This window comes from Syngnathoides biaculeatus, chromosome 8, assembly GCF_019802595.1.
Source record: "Syngnathoides biaculeatus isolate LvHL_M chromosome 8, ASM1980259v1, whole genome shotgun sequence".
In the NCBI taxonomy this organism is placed as follows: Eukaryota; Metazoa; Chordata; class Actinopteri; order Syngnathiformes; family Syngnathidae; genus Syngnathoides; species Syngnathoides biaculeatus.
The window spans coordinates 20,036,436-20,055,549 of NC_084647.1; the positions used below are offsets into that span (position 1 = coordinate 20,036,436).

At 44.3% G+C, this 19,114-nt stretch overlaps 1 protein-coding gene across 15 annotated transcripts in view; it reads left to right on the top strand.

Annotated features, from left to right (window-relative positions):
* mecom (MDS1 and EVI1 complex locus) overlaps window positions 1–19,114 on the top strand; it is a 141,613-nt gene that overhangs the window by 70,575 nt on the left and 51,924 nt on the right. The window lies entirely within an intron of this gene.

The following is a 19,114-nucleotide window of genomic DNA, read 5'->3' on the forward strand; positions in this document are numbered from 1 at the left end:
AACAAGTCGCGGCTTTCAAAAATAAGCGCGCCATATGGTTGTTTGATGTTTTTCTACGCTTATCTCTAGCAACTTCAAATTCTCTGAGTTTCTCCTGTGAGAACAGGTTCAGTTGCTAATCTGCTTGCCATTTTTTTTTTATTAATTATTATTATTTGGTCGGGGGCGGGAGGAGGAGAAAAAGTTTAACTGCGTATTCAAAAGCTCACAGCTGTGTTCCTGCACCGGTGGTTTTTGCGGCGGCCTTCTTTTGTGCCGCTAATGAGAAAGTGGTGGAGAGGCCATGAAAAGTCAGCTGAACTCCGCGGGACTTGTTTAGCTTTGAAACAATCAAATTATTACCTTATTCTTAATACTTAGCAGGGTTATGCAATAAGCACACATTCCGATTACATTTCCTGGCAGATCTGGCGAGTGGGAAAAGTACAACTAAAATCCTGTACAGTATTTCCACATTTTGCGCTTGAGTTCACTTTCTGTTGCACGTTTCCACCATCTCTAGGACTGTAGTTGTATGTTCTACTGTGTGTCTTTTGCAGTTTATTTCTATGCCTTCAGCAAGTTGTGTGCATGTGCATCATTATGGGTATGTTCTGGCCTCTGTTATAGAAGCAGATCGTGTATTATCACGTTAGCTTAGATAGTTAGCTTAGAGTTCAGCATTCAACCCAGCGGAGGACGTTAGCACTTCTGGAAGATGCAACTCACCTGTGCAACTGCATGTTGTCACAAGGTTCAAAAAATTAAAAAAAAATAGTAGAGAAACACCGGGAGGGACACGACACATTGATCGGGCACCATCTCTTCCAGGGAGGAGGGAGGAGGAGGGTGCCGTGCCTATTCAAGAGGAACGAGGAAACACAATGCAAACGGGTCATCGCTGGGTCAGCAAAGTCCATGAACTCTCAACTTCGAGATACAAGTGCAGAGGGGCAGGCGACACCGTCGCAGTCGAAACTTGTCTGTTTTGCTGTGATTTGGCTGATCTTGGCCCAGTCGGGACAAAAGTTGAGGTGAAATAAAGGATGGAAAGGAAACTAGCTGAGTTCTACCCGAGCGCCTAATTCCATCTGTGTGCATCGGGAGATTGTTATGATATGTTGTGATGTACAGTATGAACGGCTTTTTTTCAGCTTGCTGACAAGAGCTGTCATCATTTCTCTTAGAAGCCCCAAATTCTGGCTTTAAAGATCTTCTTTGATTTCACTTTGTTGTGCTTATTGTCATGTGTTAGCTCCGTGTGTTAGTGTCATCAAAAGCAAGCAAAAGTGTGTGTGCATGTGCGTGGCATGTATCCATTTTTATGTGTACCTGAGGGAGGGCCTTTTTTTTTTTTTTTTTGTGAGTGAGTGAAGATGTTGCAAGTTTTTTCAAGATCTCATTGACAAAGCTGTCACAAAGGTCATGGTATCGATAAGTATGTCTTTGACCTTTCACCCACGACCTCTTGGCCAGTCACCACAACAAAGGGGTGGGTGAAGGGTTACTATGGTAACACGAGCAGTGGGTCAGTGAAGGGCCGGACGGCATATAGATAGCGCCGTGATTGCGTGGTACTTTTAACACAGGATCCGGTGTAAACGTCCACGTCTGCTCTCAGCCAACTTAATCAAATGTGCAAATTTACAAGCTAGCGCTGATGCTTAACAATGAATACATTTGATGATTCAACGCAAAAATAATGCAAGTCAAAATCCAATCAACAGTGCAGCAGGAAATAATAACATCCCGAGAAAATGAATGTATTGTTGATCCATGCATCTGAACACGTCAAGATTTTCCTTTTAAGATTGTTTTTTTAATAACTACAATTCGATCCAAACTTTCCATTCGTAGAATTTCACAATTTGAATTCAAATGTAAGGATGCGTGCACAAGCAATCAAATGCAGTTGAATTGAGTTCACCGTCAGCGCTTCGCATTGTCGGCTGTCCTGTAAAGTTTGTAAAACCTCACACAAGCGCCAGTAAGGATGAGTTGCTGCGCTTTGGCTTCTCTGTCCCAGCCTGCCTTTGCCAGGGGAGGGGGGAAGCTGAGGTTTTGTCTCTCATCCCCCCCCCCCTTTGTTAGGACACCCCCTGTAATAAATCTGGATCTAGTAAATAGCCCATGAATAAAGGGGAAGATTTAGTGGGAAGAGGCAGCGTCGCCTCTTTTTTCTGAACAACTACAAAGTGGTCACTCAGCGAGTCTTAAGAGGCATAAAAAGCCTGCGGTAGTTCATTAAATATCCGGAATGAAGATGGGACCGCTGCAGCGGTGATTTAGAGTAGTCAGGTGCATGTATCGAGCCGCCACTCGACCCCACCTCTCATACTCTGTTTGTCCCGCCGAGGAAATAACTGAGCGCGCTGTGCGATTTATCAACTGCGTAGTGGGAAGCGAAGACAGTGGAAAGAAAAGGAGGAGTTGGCCTTTTTTTGCAATTAAGATCTGTCCAGAAGCGATTCTTCGAGAGCAAATGTTGACTCACATGAATATATATATATATATATATAATATATATATATATATATATATATATATATATATATATATATATATATATATTTTAATGACATTTTCTTCACTCCCCCCCTTTTTGACTCAGTAGTGCTAGAATAAGTGGTTAAAAAAAGTCACAAAAATCCAACCAAACGTTAGTCAGATTCCAAATTGTATGATGTTTGACTTCAGAACTTGCACTCAATAATTTTATATGTCCGTGCTTTGTGGGACTGTCATCAGACGAATCCCCAACCGAATTGCAATTTGAGCCATCCCTCAATAAATTATCACCATTTTAATGCTTATGCCACTATACATGTTCACACGTGCACATAAATCTTTTCCTTTACTGCCGACTTTACTTTTGACCTTGCAGCACATTACTTTTTACAAGTTTGCGTTTCTCACCTGGGTGACATTTGCAGCAGAGCAACTTAAAATGTAGAACATTCAATATTTGATTCCACATTCTTAAGTGTTTTTCTGTCTGTGATAGGGCACCTCAATGCTTTTTTTTTTTTTTTGGTCCTGTTCAAATATTCACACAGTACAAAGGAGGGGACAAAAAAAAGAGAACGCGTCTTAGAGCTGATCCCTGACACAAAAGACTTTGGTAATGATGTCAAAACAATGAGTAATAGTATCTGGTGTCTCGCTGAGAGTGAGAACTATATACAGTATATATGTCTTTGAGTAACATGTGACACAAATTAAATTAAATTCTCTTTCACGCAGTACATTTCTTTTTTTTATTGCAACGCAATCAGCCGAAGTGAATATGCTCGTTCTCCATAGAAGGACATGAGACTGTGGATGGTGATGTATTGAAGTACAGCATTTTAGAGGAAGGCCGTGTTTTGACCATGCAGTTACCGCCGTGTTGGCAGTTAATGGAGGTTTTAATCTCAGGTTTCCCAAACTTGTCAACACAAACACAAAAAGACTGTTGTTACTGAATTGTGTCAGTAGTGGAGGACTACAGATGAATCAATAGATCATTGGAGCACAAAGCTCTGCCAAGGCCAAATCAATCTGTTTCCTGGAGATGGCAGTAATCACGGCTGACTTTTTAAATGATACTGCAAATGTTGTGGTTTCTCCCTGGACTCGTGCCATGCACCTCCACAATGGTTCATCCTGGTTTGAGTGGCTCACATATTTGCTCGTAGGTGTGGTGTTCCACAAGAGGGAGACATTCTCCTGGGGCGTGTATCTTCAATACAATTGAAGGACATGAAAGGGTCAAAGGGAGTTGTTGGCTCCAAAGGGAGTGGTTGGCTGGTTGATGTGAAAACACATACATAGCTTGTATGCAGCGTAATGTGACAAGACATATTTCCATCTTATATTGTAGACTTCATATAGAGGCCCCATAGCTCAGTGATTAGAGCATTGGTTTGGTAAACCAGAGATCGTGAGTCCGTATCTCACTGAGGCCTCTACTCCCCAAGATGGGTTGCGTCAGGAAGGGCATCTGGCGTATAAACTGGGCCAAACAAATATGAGCGTTCATCTGAGATGTCACGCTGTGGCGACCCCTAACGGGACAAGCCGAAAGAAACTTACTTTTTTACTTAATACTTCATATAAGAAAATTTTAATCCCACAATTACTGGTGAGTGAGTCCCCTTGTGTGGATCTATGACAATCCTGTGTTGTGTTTTATACTGTAACGTACACGGTTTCTTTGGTGAATCTTTTCACTTAGGTCAACGCAAGGGCACGTAACCGCGACTACCCAAAGAGGATCATTTCTCGATTGACTTCAGGATCGTCAAGTTTCTTTCTGGTTTTAGAGCAGCAGTAACTCTCATATTTTGGTCCTTCATTTCCCCCCTCTTCTCTGTACCCTTCAGCCACCTCTCGGGTGCCAGCATAAAGATGTAGGGCCCGATCAGCGGAAGCTGATGTCCTAATAGAGAAGTAATGAGAATAGATCTGCTGGCCGCCGGGCCGTCCTTTGCGTCCCGCCGCGCCGCTGTGTTCAACCGCTTATGAAAGACACGAAGGGGAGCGTGTACGATGTGCTCCAGCCCTCAGCGCAAAGATAATATTCCCTCTTTTATCCACCTCTCCTTGACAAATGACAGTCATTAATCAGAAGCCTGGTGCATGTGTGTGCACGGACAGAGGTGAATACTGAGCACGGGCCCCATTCAGCATGTGGGGGGGAGAAAAAGGCAAGAATGCACAAATACCACTTAGGATTTTAATAGGGTAGGATTGTCTTCAGAATGTGAGTGTAGCGGTGTTGGGAGGGGGAGATAAATGGGGAAAAATGGGGGTAGTTGCTTGCCCTCTCAGCGGATGTTTTGGCAGTGAGCGATCGTGAAGGCCAGAGACGGGCTTTTGTGTGAATGAATGTATCCTAGCCTTATCCAACTTTATCATGCGGGTAAGTCATTAATCATTTAATTGACGGCATATGCGCAGACCCTTGACCGCCAAGCAAACAGACGCGGAATCATGTAGCATAGTCTTACACGTCCCTCTGGAGAACGAAAATGTCACTCCGAGGAGCGTGCACTTCCACCTCGTCTGAACCCTTCACACAAAAGAAAAAAACAAAAACATTGAGGCGTGTCATGATTGTGTTGTGAGTCAGCAGGATGATGAGCAGACAGGCGTTGTCATAATAATTACACGTATCCAAGTCTTGGCCCTAACGTTAGGGGTTCGACCCCTCGACAAAACTCTGCACAAAATTATTTTAGGGGTCTGTGTCCAACTACTTACTGTCAGAAGGACTCGAGTAAAAAATGACCGCAGATAGATGCTAATGACATGGAGTAAAAGATCAACACATTAACATCAGCCAGCGCATAGCTACTGTACTTCTCTGTAATTGCACCATTTTCACTCCTACCAAAGTGGACCCGTAGCAGTGTTAGTCAGAACAAGCAGCAATATTTCATTGACATTCTGTAGAATTACAAGAGCCATGTAGCCTCTTACCCAATGAACTTGCTGTAATGGAGGTCTTTTTTTTATAGATAAATATAAAAATCCAGGGATTGTTGGCCTACACAAATGTGGTAACCTACACAGAGGCTCGGTCTCGGGTCCAGCCCTTCCCGTTGGCCTCAGTCGGCCTTCTACTCTGAGCCTGTTTTTCCAGCGGCCTGCCAAATCACCACCGCATCCGCTAAGAGCACGGCCGCATCTCGAAATTGCGAGTTGCCAAAGGCGCACGCCGGCGGCCCAACCAAATTGAGACGTAATCCGACAGCCACGCTGCCTTGACAGTGAGCAGAGAAACCTCACGGGCTATTTCTAGACCTCGATGCTCATATGTTTGGCTTCGCCGTTATCGCAGTCAATTCGCGCACACTTCCGCGGAGGTCATTTGGCACAGTCTTCATCTTCCCCGCCGTAGCCAAAACTGTTGTCATATTGAATTCTCTTGCCCTGAGCTCACTTGACTGTACAACTCACCTAATCTCTTGTTCTACCACGCGATCTTAACAAAGCAGAGGCAACATGTCCCTCTTGAGTCTGCCCGTCTTATCATAGTAATCGTATTATTTGTTGCCTTTTAAGGACAAATCCGTTCAACTCATCCATATTCTAATAGTTATCCTGTTGAACATCAAAACCAAAACTTGCTGCATGAGGCAGTTTCACACCTTATCATAAAAGGTCCATATCTGCTTTTTGTACTTGATTCCATTTTATTCCGTTGCGTTTTGCAAATACCTGTCACCATCAGTCATCCTCTCTTTTCCACCTCATCGCCGCTGTCCTGAAAAGATTGCACCGCCTCCGCATTCAGTATGAGAACATTTAACGAGGCTGTAGCTGCAGTGTTTAATAGCTCTGGTGATGATAATTGCGGGCTGCGTGATGGTTTTGCTTGTTAAAGACTCTGCAGTAAGGGCTTGTAATTGTAGCTTCTTAGCATTACGCCAGTCAGGAGCTTCTGCTCGCCTCTAGCCCAAAAGACTTTCTCCATTTTTTTTTCCACATCAACCTGTAGCAAATGAACAGAAACAGCAGATACAGATTTGTTTGCATTGCTTTCCAAAACCGTTTTCCATCTTTCATAACCCTTTGACTCGCTGTCTTTATGCTCCATGCGTTCTCAATTGTGCTTGTGACATGGTGTGAACGCCTGGTTCAATGCAAGTTTTGCTGACAAAAAAAAAAGTTGGAACCCCCTCCCCCCTCTGGGGCAAAAAAAAAAGGCATTTTTGTTACGCACAAAGAGAAAATATCATAAAAGGTGATATATTTGATTAATTTAGTTCAAATCTGCTTTGACTAAAGTTCATCTTCAGGCTGGCACTTCTTGGCTCAGTGATGTGTGTCACACTGGAGAGGAAGCGCCAGGTTTGGCCACATGCAGGCCAAGCAGTGGCAGCGCTCACCTGGCCGCTGCGCACGGTTCGTTTATTATTCAAGATTTCTGGGGCGCTAACTGGCACCCTTGCTCAATAGTCATCAATCCGGCCTCTTGTAAAATGTGTCTGGGACGACGACTTGGAGGCCGGCCGCCTTGTTAGGTGATGGGAATGTCTGAGGCAGGTGGTAAAGGGCAAAGGGCCATCTGGATCTGATCGTCGAACAGTAGTGTCGACTCGTTGCTTTCTCCTTTCACATGCTGGCTCTCACGTCCAGTGGCTTCATTCGCTACGTTTTGATCCTCCGGGTGCATATATTCCTATATTTTCCCGAGTGACCAAATGATCATGTGCTGATAAAGAAGCATTTCAAATAGTCAACCAGTTTGGGCCTTGTTTCAGAGAACCTCATATGCAACTGCGGGTTCGGGTTAGGGGTTTCGAGGTTAGGGGATGACGGTTTTTAGTTTCCTCACTAGAATCGCCACAGTGACTCGCACGCATTTCTGTATTTTTCCTCTTCTGCCGTGGTTCTCAAGGTCTGTGAGCTGCTAACTTGGCCTTTATAAGAACTGTTTGGTTGTGCTTCCAGACCTAACCCAAGCCAAATTATTTTTCAACCTTCTCTCCCTTCATTGTCTCTAACATCACGAATATTCATTGTTGGCAGCAGATGATAGACAAGGCGGGTAGAGGATGACACACAATCTAGGCCCGCCCCTCCAAGGCCTAATTATGCAGTCAACTTTCTTAATTGGTAACTACATGTGACAAGTACACTTGGAAATCTGATGACAAGACGACGCACATTAGCAGCCTCCGTGTTTCAGACGTACACCATGTGGTAAGTGTTCGTATTTACAGTGGAGTTTTTGTTTGTTTGTTTTTTTTTTTCTACTTTTACTTCCATCATTTTCCTCTGAGCCATTGTTTTTATTCGGGGGATTATATTGACGTTGTTCGGCGCTAACTCGAGACTTCAAAAACATTTAAGTCAGAAATGCATGTACTATGAGGTCGTTTTTAATTAATCAAAAGAAACTTTGTAATCATAACATTACATCGCTGCATGTGCTTTCCCTTATGATGCTCTTGAGCACTTTGGAACATTTTTTTCAAGTTGAATGAGCTCTTATGAGGAATTTGTTAGATATTGCTTGTCCATACAAACAAATAACACAGGTAGAGAGATTTACAAGAGGAAAAATTATGAACACAAACTGAGTACATTGCCTGTAATATGAGAAAAAAGGAAGAAAATAGAGATGTGCACAAAATGAGTACAGTACAGTCACTGTCCTGATTTTTTTTTTTTTAGCTCATCTTAGTCTTTTTTTTCTCATAAACATTTTCCACCCAGGTTGAGTCAATGCAAGGACTCGATTTTCTGTTTCGTTTTTTTTTCCACATGTTGGGACAAATACACAAACTGACTTACACACCCTCTATAATTGAAGACAAAACACACACGTGACAATAAATGGATGCATATTTCTGCTCGTTCAAGCTGTGTGAGTGTTTATATTTAGAAGTTGAAATGATTATGATGTGATTTCTCCTCACCTCTGAAAAACAATTTGCCACGAGGCCGACTTGTTTGCTCGATGAGTAAAACAAGTTTGAATAGGATTAACATTAATTACTTGGTTTTTTTTGGGTTACCATACATCCCCCCCCCCCCCCTGCAATGGCAGACATTTACAATTTAGGGAAAAACAATTTTAGCTCCGGCTTTTTGATAAAGAACTCATAATAAAGACTCAACAAATGAGATTCCCATGTTTCTCTCTTGAGCAATGGAATTCATCATTCTCACCTCGTTATAGGAACGCTACATGTAACACGCTCCCATAATTAAAGACACACACTCTCACACGTCCACCCTTAGCGCTCTGTTCATGAAAGATTGGCTAAAATCCTGTAGATGGATTGAGTTGTTACAGTGTAACTCCAGCCTTGACGTTGATTGGTTCGAGATGAATCAGGTGCAAGACACTGTTGAATACGACGAGCCCCGTGCAAAAAAACTACAAAGTGGCTGGCCCGGTGACCGGCACGGTGTCTGCGCCCTTGTTCGTTTTGTCAAGTGCATGTTAATGTATTAATGAAATGCGGAGGAGAGGCTTGGGGCGGGGGGCATCCATATAAACGGCTTATTAAAATAATGAGGGAGGAAAAAGCACGTAGCGCGGTGTCACTATTGATTCATTAATTCATAAAAAAAAATGAGCAGGCCCGGCAGGGGAGGGGACGCCTCCGATCGGGCGCCCCGCTTTTCAGTGTTCTACCCAGAATTATTCCGAAGAAAAGGAGGCTGGCGGGAAACACGGGAGGACACACAAGTACACGGGAGGGAGTTAAACTGTCAGTACGATGCTTTATTCGCCTCTCTAGTGAGGTCAAGAAAACAATATAAAAAGAAATAATAATAATAAAGGGCCGAGAAGAGGTCTATGCAAATATGAAAAGGTTGAGCAATACAGCAGATAATTGTGGCACAGTTGTGAACTATTGTGCAAATTGTTTGAATTGTGAAAGATGCGTATTCCCCAAAAAATCCCAGGACAATACGCAGGAAAATCTCATGAATCTCGTGATGTTTTACACATTTGCTCTGCGCACAAATGCCATGTGACGTGAGGTTATTTAACATTCAGGCTTTTACATCGCTGGCCTCTCTTAAGGTGACTTTCAACGTCGGTGTGTCCGTCTTCTCCGTCAGGTCATTTGTATTTGTCGTCGCGCTTTGAGACTGATTGGATTCCGATTGCTGTCTGAGCACCCACCCCCCCCCCAACACACACACACACACACACACACACCACACACACACACACTCACACCCCGCATCATGTTGGAGGCTGACTCCCTTGTCCACTGCTCCCACACACGAATGCTCAAATGGCTTCTTTGCCTATGTCCATTCACTTTAGTGCCATTTAAGTACTTTTCTGAAGTCTTTAATAAGCCGGTTATGTCATGCTGGCTTACCTTCATGTTTATGAAGTTGCCATGGAAAATGCAAACAATTGTTTGGTTCTAAACCACCAACACAATCGGACACCGGTCTGCTTTTTTTCTTTTTTTGTACATTTCCTGTGCAAGTGTTTCACGTTGGCTCTGCATGTCTCGCTGAATCTTTTTTTTTCGATGTGTCAGTGTGCGTGCCGGCAGCAGCGGGGCAGCTCGACTGCAGACAGACATTCCCACTCCCCGTGGAACCGAGGCCCATCAATCATGTTAACATGTTAATTACTGGGATTTATTTTATTCAGCAGAAATAACAATCAGGATCCCATTACAAAGAGTGGCCTGCGGGTGTGTGTGTGTGTGTGTGTGTGTGTGTGTGTGTGTGCGTGTGTTTGCACGGTGCGTCTTCACAAATAGGCTGGAGAAGCTCCTCTTGGGAAGTCCTTCCTTTAATCTTACAAATGAACCAATTTATTGGAACGGTGTAGTGTAAGAAGTAATATTGTAACTATGATCAGTCAAATGTGTCACTGGTTTCTTTCGGAGAATCAAACACGATGACAAACACGCATAAAAGAAAGGCAAAGTGAAATGAAAATTACAGCACAGCCCTAATAATTCATGTCATAGATTTAGTGTACGAATGAAACATTCTGAAGTGCGAGGTCAAGACCCGTCCACGGACAACAAGATTTACACCCCACCGCTCACTTTCAGAGCGCAAATACGATTATTCACTAATAAGTTGTCTTCGGGTTACTTCAACTGAGGTTTAATGATGGGTTTCATATTGCAGGCATTCTGTTTGAAGACATAGGCGTGTACTTTCGGGCAAGAGACAAGAAGGAATGGTGCTAATGAATGTGATTATACCCGCAATACCGGACAGCAGCCGAAACGTGAGTGTGTGTGCGTCGAGGGTGGGGCACATGGAGTTAATCGATTGTATGTCATCACTCGTGTACCTTATTGAAATGTTAAACATTACAAGTAACTTTAAAGTTGCATAATGTACCTGTAATGTAAATTGTGTGAACTTTTTTTTTTTTTTTTTTTTTAGTGCTTCATCACCGAGGCAGGGCGTGTGCCACTGACACATAAAGAAAAGCACAAAGCTCGGGAGGGAAACAGGAGCCGCGAATCCGATCTCCCTTGTCTTTATCTAGCCTCGTAAAACAACATAGCAATCCATTCGGCAGTGGACACGCACATGTGCTCCTTGCTCTGTGTGTGCGCTTGCGGATTAGTTCCGTGCATTGAAGTGGACGTATAGCCTGGAGTTAGTGCATTAAAAAAATACCGTGAATGCATTCCTTTTCGAGGCCTGCAGGGCACAACTATGACGTTCCTCCAAAACGGGACAATTTGTCAGAAGGCCTTATTTTTACATTTTCAACAAAGAATCATCCATCCATCCATCCATCCATTTTCTTAGCCGCTTATCCTCACAAGGGTCGCAGGGAGTGCTGGAGTCTATCCCAGCTGTCAACGGGCAGGAGGCAGGGTACACCATGAACTGGTTTCCAGCCAATCGCAGGGCACGTCGAGACAAACAGCCACACTCACAATTACACTTAGGGGCAATTTTGAGTGTCCAATGAATGTTGCATGATTTTGGGATGTGGGGGGGAAACCGGAATGCCCGGAGCAAACCCACGCAGGCACAGGGAGAACATGCAAACTTCACACTGGGAGGGCCGGGATCGAGCCCGGGTCCTCAGAACTGTGAGGCCAACGCTTTACCAGAAAGAATCATTTGCACTCAAAGCGAACGTGCAAACACCGCACAGGAACCCTGAAGCGCAGATTCAAACCCGCGAGAACTGCATTGCGAGTGTGCCAACCACTCGGCTATCTTAATGAAAGAAATACAACTTTTGTCTTTGCTCGGTGACCCTTTCCCTTCATGCTCTCAGCTCATAAAACTGATAAACGGCCAGAGGTCTCGTCTTCAGTCTTCAGTAATTTTCAACGACACTTTAATGATTTGGCCGTTCACCTTTGATTGTCACTTTGTATTTCATACTTGTTTTCCACAAGATCAAAGCGGAATCCGGATTAATATCATTGCAGGACTCTGATTCACAGTGACATTTCAAAACCAGTTTCACCTAATTAAATAAAACGTGTTGAATTAATTCGGGGTAAATGTTCTTTTCCTCCTCGGTAGCACTAATGTCTGTTCTAAATTTAGTCGCTGTCCGATCATCCGGAAAAACGTGATGACATTTCAAAGAAACTTTTTTTTATTTTTTATTTTTACTCATTGTTGAAATGATCTTCACTCCAGCACTGGCACGTCTTTCATTTGTTGTCATCAATGATTTTATGGGCATGGAATTACCGGAGCCAGTTTTGTGTGACCGCCTATGTATTGTGAAGGTACGGTAGACACGTTTGTGCACGTATCAGAGATACACGTGAGTCCGTTTGATTGTTTCACCACCTGTGCCCGCCACATCCACAGATTAGTGCCTCCCACACCGACACTCAAATCAAACACGGCTCAGGTTCCTCCGCTGTCTTTTGTGTGTTCAGCGATTTTTAAGTGGCCCGATCCGGTTTCTCTTCCCGGGTGACCGTGCAAACTCCCATTTCCGTCTCACGTCCTCTCGGATTCACGTTGCTTATCGGAGGCCGCCTCCTCTTATTTCAGCTGTTTTTCACTGGCCTGACACTGCGTCCATCTGCAACAAATGTCCGCCGCGTGGACAGTGGCCAAACGTGGTTCCGTGCGACAAAAATTGGCTGCAGGCAGCGTAAATATGCTTTTATCAATATTTTTATATCCACCCATCCATCTATCCATTATCTACCGCTTTTCCGGGTCGGGTCGCGGGGGAAGTAGCTTCCGCAGGGATACCCAGACTTCCCTTTCCCCAGCCACTTCTTCGAGCTCTTCCAGAGGGATCCCGAGGCGTTCCCAAGGCAGCCGAGAGACATAGTCTCTCCAGCGTGTCCTGGGTCGTCCGTGGGGTCTCTTTCCGGTGGGACATGCCTGGAACACCTCACCAGGGAGGCGTCCGGGAAGCATCCGAATCAGATGCCCCAGCCACCTCATCTGGCTCCTCTCAATGCGGAGGAGTAGCGGCTCGACACTGAGACCGAGCTTCTCACCCTATCTCTAAGGCAGAGCCCGGGCACCTTGCGGAGGAAACTCATTTCGGCCGCCATTATTTTTATATCCTCAAGGCATAAATGTTTGCGTTGACCAACTTTTGTGGTTGTCTTAGCCAAGTTAGCCATTTTTTCCCGTTTATTTATTCTGTACATTTATCCCCCTGGCACTCATCTAGTATCTGCCCATTACTCAGATGAATGCTCACTTCCTATTTTGCATTTAAGTGGCATCTATTTGCATAGCGGGGATCAGGAGTGGGCAGGGGTGGCCTGACAAAGTGGCCGAGAGAGTGCATAGATGGATACTTGCCAAGCGAACTCCCTCCTTGCGCCCATCCCTGACTCCCTCAGAATGTTGATGAGGGTGCCCACTCTAAAAGCTCACAAATTCTGCTCCCGGTGACAATGTTGAGGTCAGCCTAGATAAAGCATGTCCATTAGAGGCGATCGAGCTGGGGGACAGTGACAGACAGGAGGGCAGAACGGGGGGAAGTGGGAGGACTTTGAGAAATAATGGCGACCGTAATTCTGCATGTATTTTTCCTTGGAGTCTATTAAGTGTCCCGGAATCAAATCGGTTTGAATTAGCTGCTCCTAAGTGGCGATTGTCATTAAGAAACAAATTAGCATAGAACACATCAGATGCGTGGCTAATGCTGGTGCCGCTCTCTCAGGCTGACTCAGTCCGCATCAGTCCTCGTTGTCCCACACCTCGGTAACGGTCCTGTCCGGATCCTTTTTCCGCTTCTTTAGGCCTTTGGTTTCCCTCGCCCTCTCTGTTCATGGTTAGCCTGTGGTTATGTGGTGTTGGAAGCTGATCGCTCGCGGTTGGTGGCTGTTCTGCAGGGATTTTGGAAGAATTCATCTGTGACCATGTGGTTGTAATTTGGTCCGATGGCAAAGGCCGGCCTGCTGCAGTGCCGTTGCGGAATAGCGCAAGCGGATTATCGCGAACACTGGCTCAGATATTCTGGAATAATTACACTGATGTAATGCTCAGAGTCCTCATACTTCGCAAAGAGAGGAAGAGATCTGACAGCACCAGCACAGAAATTAATAGTACATAAATATAACAAATGTTCGTAACGCAGCAGTGGCTCCTTGTTACAGGGCGTGTTGTGACAGAATTTGGTGTGATCCTGCCGTGGTTGTGTTTTCATTAAATGAGCTGAGAGGTCAGTGACCTCTCCTTGACAAAAGCTTTGACCTCATCCTCATCCTTAGACAGGGTTACAACCAACAGTGTTGACGCTTGTATCGGGACACGCCAATCCTTTTCACCCAAACATTTCAGTTGAGTCATGGAGTTTTTTTTTTTTTTCATAGCAATTACATGAGCACAAATCTTTCTTACACCACAACGCACTCACACTAATCCCGTGCATGTAGTATAAAAACAATTACTGCTGTGAGACAATTATACTGTATTTGTTGTGATTTGAATTGTGTAAGAGATCAATAGTGGTCTACGGGATGGCAGGACATGTCAATGCCTTAAGGACTGATTCTCACTCATGACTCAAATGGCAAAGAAAGGGGGGGGGGGGGGGGGAGTGAGCCCTCCACAGTGTTCCTTCCACCCCAGCTTGTGCTTTTTCTTCCCACAGTGCCAGACTTTGACCATCCCAAACACTTATTTTTCTCCTAGCATCATTTCCTACTTTCTGTCTAGACCTTCCCTCTTTGTTGCATCTTCTTTCCCTTCTTTCTCTCCCACTCACCATCCTCAGATCACTCCCTTCTCCGCGTGCTCATGTTTACTAGTCGAAAGTCGACTCAGTCCAAGGCACGCTGCAGGCATTACGGGCAGATGAGCTGTAAATCTGCCTGTGTTGACCAGTTACCTCACTGAGGTCAGCAAGATACAAAAAGGAGGGAAATGTGCACTGGTATTGTCTATGAGGAGCTCGCACATAGCAAGAACTGTCCGACCCGTGATAATGTAGACGAGACTGATAACGCGCACTTTAGGCTGTCAAGCACTGGGTTTAAATATTAAGCCATAACTAAAATCAAGGTCACTGACCTCATCTTTTCTATGAATCAACTCAAGCCTCTTTGAAACAGAAACACTTGATCGCGTGTGTGTTTGTGTGTGTTGACAAAATTAGAATTCAATCATTTATATACGGTAAATCATTTGAGTGAATGAAGAGATAGCGAGGGTGGACGACTTCAAATACTTGGGTCAACAATAGAGAGCAACGGTGAGTGTGGTAAGGAAGTGAAGAAACGGGTCCAAGCGCGGGGTTGAACAGTTGGCGGCAGGTGTCTGGTGTGCTATGTGACAGAAGTGTCTTCGTTAGGATGAAGGGCAAAGTTTATAAAACAATGGTGATGTACGGATTAGAGACGGTGGCTCTGAAGAAACATCAAGAAGCAGAACTGGAGGTAACAGAAATGAAGATGTTGAGGTTCTCGCTTGGAGTGAGCAGGTTGGATAGGATTAGAAAAGAGCACATTAGAGGGACAGCCAAAGTTGGATGTTTTGGAGACAAGGTTCAAGAGGGCAGACTTCGATGGTTTGGACATGTTTAAAGGCGAGAGAGTGAGTATATTGGTAGAAGGGTGCTGAGGATGGAGCTGCCGGGCAGAAGAATGAGAGGAAGACCAAAGAAAATGTTGATGGATGTTGTGAGGGAGGACATGAGGACAGTGAGTGTTAGAGAGGAAGATGCACGAGATAGGTTTAGATGGAAAAAGATGACACGCTGTGGCGACCCCTAACGGGACAAGCAGAGACGAAAAGAAGAAGAAGAAATTAGTTGGGCAATGACAAACCTGTTGTAGCTTCAAACATTTTGATTCTGATGGCTTATTTATTGCGATGACAAATTTCATTTTTAAATCCCTGGTTTTGAAAAAGGGGTAAGTGTTTTGTAGTCTAAACTATTTGTTAGTTCATTTAACTCTCCACGCACTCATTGCAGCAAATCAATTGAAAAAGTGAGGCGAGATGCGACAGTCTCTGAACTGCGACAGGTTAAGAAGGGCACAGAAGGAAATACAAATATAAGGGGCAAATAAAAATATTTGGATTTGGTAATTGGGCAACAGGGGATACAAAACAACATTTGGGAATTGTGTTCAGTTTATGCAATTGCCCATGGTTTACACTTTTGGCTAAGTAAGGTTGTTGTTTTTTTTTTATTGATTAAAAAGGATCTTGAGGGAAAAAAAAACGAGATGATAATAATAATATAATAATATAATCATAATAACAGTAATAATAATAATACACAGCATGCCAGTCAAGCAACCTGACCAAATGTTCAGCAAGACAAAATTCTATACTGTGAGGCCGATTTTTCTTTTCTTTCTTGTTCGTTTCTGGTTTGCAATCGTCTACGAGTGCGTTTGCACTAATCCCAAAACTGGTTGCATAATAAGCGACAAAGCGCAACATAATTCCATAATCTGATGATTACATGTGCACGTTACAGCTTCACTTGTTATCGCATAGATGGCAGGAAAGAAAAGTGGCTGACAGACATCGTAAAGCCTCAGATGGGAGTTGCGTTTTCCTGTTGGCTTTCAACACGGGCACAGTGCGGCAGGCATTCATTTCATGTGATAAAAATAAAGATGAAACGCAATGGTCGCTCCCGGCAACCGGTTGGAGCCCGGCGGGAAGGCGACAATTTCTCAGGTCGCACGGGGTCGCGGGCGGCTTTCGGGTCGGAAGCGCGTCCGCGCCGCGAGGGCACGCCGTTCCGCTCGGTCCCACTTCGCCCGCAGTGTCTCCGCGTCTGTTTCTTTTTCAAATTGCATGAATATTAACACATGATAATGAAGGCGCGGACACGGACACAGAGGCCTTTTCTCTCGCTCTCTCGCGCTGGGCCTTCGCCTCAGTATGTCTCTGCAACGCTCTTCCTGTGACAATCTAAACCAGATGCCACGGGTCACGGAGTTAAGGAAGAGGGTGATGGTGCGAGTGATGTGTGTGGGTGCTCACTAGTGGACGTCAGTATCCAGATATGTGTGGCTGTGCTCGTGTGATTTGGAGGGAATCAAAAGTCAGGACAGGGGATGGAGGGTGGCGGGGGAGTGCCGAGCTAAAACTCAATGGTTGTAGTTTGGGTTGAGGGTGGGGGGGAGTTACGGGGGCACGGGTCATTAATTTGCTGTCTTTTGTTTTGTCAGTTTGTTTTCATGATGTTCGGTCTGAAAGTAAAAGCAGTCAGGCTGAAAATTGTCTGCCTGCTCTGCAGCGTGTTCTCCCCTCTGGGCTGGCCGAGCCACCCCTGGGATAGGGTGGGGTACGGGGGTGGCGGCAATGCTGAGACCAGCAAGGAGTGCGCCCGAGGTGGGGAAGGGTTTTGGCGGTCGAGCGTTGACCCCACTTTCCTGGCATGCTATCCTCTCGGGCCGAGATTGATCACAGATTACAGACAGCACTCCTCCTCTTTCTTGTCTCTCCGCTTCACTTCTCTCTCACACAAGCGATCAGGCGCAGATAAGACCTCAACTAGCCAATTAATATCAGGAAATGAGTCCGAGCCATAAAGCTCTAATCAATGCACACTCATGAACAGGCCGAGGAAGGTGTTTACTCATTCGGCCAAGGAAGCATCGCTTTGAACTGCTCCACATCTGGGTCTCCAAAGTTTAGTCCCCGGAATGATTATATTGGAAATAATTATATTTGAAACAATAATAAAAAAAAATTATAATGTTCTGTCAAAATCTGGGGGGGGGGAAAAATGTTTTTCCAATGCGTCTGAATCTAGCTGTATCTGTTCTTTTCAGTTTCTGTTTTTCTTTCCGGTTGGGTAGAGGCCTGGGAACATTTTAAAAGCGCTTCAAAAAAACACAAGCATGTAAACACAGATCCAACGAGCATACATCATTTAGCACACTTGAAACTTTGAGTTTTGTCATTCAAAATGTCACAAAAGCTCTCCGATAGCCTCAGGACTTTTTTTTTTTTTTTTTTTTTTTTTTAATGACAAATGCCAAAGTAATCAAGCAGTGTGTGAAGTTAGAGTGAACTGAGCAGCAGTATCTTCTATTGTTTTTAATATATACAAATATATTTTTCAACAAATTGATTGACACATTTATGGATTTGGTTGTGATTGACTGTGTGTTGAAGAATTTTCATTGGCTCTTGGTTTTTAGAGTGAAACCTGACGTTTATCACAAAGTCCATGTTGTCCAGTACTGCCATAGTCCCAAACATTTGGTTTCTGTGCCCTGTTCTGGAAAGAAAGACTTCCATGTTTTATTATTCACTCTCCAAAAAATACCAAGTGACATCAGTTTCCTCCCTACTGGCACTTTTCCTCCCTTCCACCATCAAGCTCCTTCTTTTTGCGTGTAATGGAGTTGTAATTTCTTTGTGTTTGTGCTCCGAGAGGCCCGGCGCAGTCAAACGACCGAGTGGACTAAAGTTTCACAACATGTAATTAGGGACTAAGTAGCAAGGTCAGCGTTGGCCGGCGTCGGTCAGCCCTGCTGCACTTCTCTATCTCCTTCTATTTCCAATCACTTTTTAATGACATTTTCTCATTTTTCCTTCTCCTCTGCCTCCATTTCTCATTTTCCGTGCTTCCCCTCCTTTCTTTCCCTCCTCTGAATGAGACAACCCCGCTCCGGCCGCATCGTGTCGCTGGCATCGCGGAATCAAAAAACAATAAATGACGTGAAAGCCTCTTTATAGAGACATTTATCTTAATTGTATTTTTTCCCCTCATATAAATGGTTAATTGAAGTGCCAGAGGGTTAGCCTGGTTCAAAAGTCAATAAAAAAGGTCCTCAGAATAGAAGTTTATAGGGTTCGTCTTGTGTATAATTAAACCCTTCAGTGCTTTAAGAAAAGCAAATCTGCAAAATGAATGATTATGCATAGAGCTGTGAGCTGAGAGGAAAGATTTAAAAATAGAGACAATTTGGAAGTGAGACAGTTTTGCCGATCAGTCATTAGTTTTAGCAGCGGCACACGGATGCTCTCACTTTGATAACTCTGATAACAGCGGAGCTTGACACCGTTCCAGTGAGGAAGATCAACGCTTATTGAGAACTTCTTGACTTCCGTTGTTCATTTTAAAGTGGAGCTGCATCAATCAATGTTTAAACCGACATTTTTACATTAACAAAAGCCACATATTAAAAATACGGCCGTCCCGACTTACTTTTTAAATGCTTGTTTTGTGCTTGTTGTGAGAGATGGCATGTAAGTCAAACCCAAAGTC